A 2,385-nucleotide genomic window follows, 5' to 3' on the forward strand; every position below is an offset into this window, starting at 1 on the left:
GCGTACTATAATATGGATATATCAAACGAGTGTTATTTAGTAGTAATTTTGTCTCGCGCTATTATAAAGCCTTTTCCGGTCATATCAGATGTGAAATTGAATGCTTCTGGCGTATGTACCTCAACCGTTATGTCAGAAGTCGGCAAGGTCACTATTCGATTTCACACATTTTTACACCGTTTATGAAGGTGATAAAAGTTGCAACTTTGGTTGATATAACTTTATATAAATTAAGCTTATTAAGAGGCGGAACTACGCGCACTTTTTAAAAATTCATCCTCAGCTCTATGATCTCATGTTCCAAGTTCCATATCATAATTTGTAGCTTAGTTATAGCACTTCATACGTTTTCGCTTAATGGCATTTTGTAGGCGTGGCAATGTCTCAATTACGCCGATCTACAATACCGTTCTCCCGATTTGCGCAAGGAACACGTGAACAAAGTTTTATGATAACATTTTAATTTTTATCCAACTCGTCATCCTGATCATTTACATATAATAACCTTATATCTAACTCGAATAATTTCAGGTAATACAAACAACCGTTAGGTGTACATAACTATTATACTCTACAGCAAAATGTTGCAAGTGTACAGAAAACATGACAATGAATTTGGGTTAAATTAATTATTACAATAATATAGCTGCAAATATATTATGAGTGTCGAAGCGAAAAAGGTCGTTTGTTGCTCTTGCTACACATGCATAATTTTCAATGTTAAAATTTATTTACACATACTTATGTGTTATTGAAATAAGAAAACAACGTTAACTTCCTTTGCTGCGAAGCTACAATACCCTTCACAGATGCAATTCTTATAGCATAAAAGGGTAAAAAAAGATCTATATTTTTATTTTGATCGGTCATTTTGTATGGCAGCAATATGCTATAGTCGTCCAATCTAATCAATATGTTCGTAGGTTGTAGCATTATCCTGTACAATAATCTGTACCAAAGTTATCCATACAAGAATATTTTATATGACTTTCCCTTCTGGATATAACAACCTTCGTCACAAACTTAATATACTCTGTTCAGTGTATAAAAATGTTTTTGAAGTGGCAACTCTATGGAAGGCGTTGAATTGTTGGAAGCTTGCGGCGAAATACGCCCAGTTGCTGAGGAAGTAAACATTACCGCTACCAAATAATGACGAATTAGGAAAATAATTGTATTGTGAGCCTGCACTTTATGTAGTACCTATACAAAAGTTAGCGGTTAAATAAATATGTGTAAGTAAATTGGATGCACATTAAATATATTACCTGAAGCTATGAAAAATATTATGTAAGAAGCCAATATACATTTATGAAATATTAAGAGTTCATCTTAAATACAGCTGAAATATTATTATATAAAATAGTACAGTTTTGTACAAATAAGACAAAGGTTCGCAAGATCTTATATATGTACATAGTTATATTAGGGTTGTTTACAAATTTAACAAAAATTTAAACAACAAATGGCATTTTTATGTTAGTCTTAACTCACTCTACTACATTGGTGGCCTTAATAAAGAATTCTATGTCTAGAGTAATTTTTAAAAATGCATACGCTTAAAACCCCCAAGATATCGGAAAACGACAAACCTTCATAATAATAACCTAAAATGAAAATGTGCTTACTCAGGCATTTATAAAGAAAAACAGAACGAAAATTCGGTATTTTGTCAATATTTCTTATTTGAGAAGTATAAATATAGAGATTATTAGAAATGCCGGAAAAAAAGTTTTGGAAAAATTTATATAAAAACACTACTTAAGGTACACAACTTTTATTTGGTAGAGGGGATCACGAGGCGAGGCGCACATGTGGGCTGAAGATTTTTAAAAAGTCGGCGTGATCCCAACTCCTAATTTACTAATGTATTGTATATATCTCCCACACAATTAAATTATGCACAGGACAAATTCTGTCCTCTTATGACAGTGTGAAATGATAACCACGCCCCCTACCCACTACTAAAAGTAGATAAATCAGTAATTAAATGCGTCAGAGACATTAAAATTTACATTCAGGACGACACAAGAAGGCTCTATGGAAGCCGGTGGCAAAATTTCCACTGACACTCCCACATTATAGGGCGAAATCAGACAAAAATAACGCCTACTTCGCTTAAAACAAAATTTTTAATTCCATCTGATTTTTTTACTCTCCTGTACAAAAATTAGGAACTAAACTAAACCTTTGCACGAATACTGCCTTTAAGTGTATAAGCTTATGACTAAAACTTTTTCAAATCTGATTAAAACTATGCAACCACCCAGATACCGAATAAATTGACCGTAGTTCCTATTGCGTACTTTTTATAGAAAATATCGGTCAATATGGAAGATATATTCTAGAAACTCGGAGAGAATTCTTCTCTGTTAACAGTATGCT

The sequence above is a fragment of the Bactrocera oleae genome, chromosome 2 (genome assembly GCF_042242935.1).
Source record: "Bactrocera oleae isolate idBacOlea1 chromosome 2, idBacOlea1, whole genome shotgun sequence".
Lineage (NCBI taxonomy): Eukaryota > Metazoa > Arthropoda > Insecta > Diptera > Tephritidae > Bactrocera > Bactrocera oleae.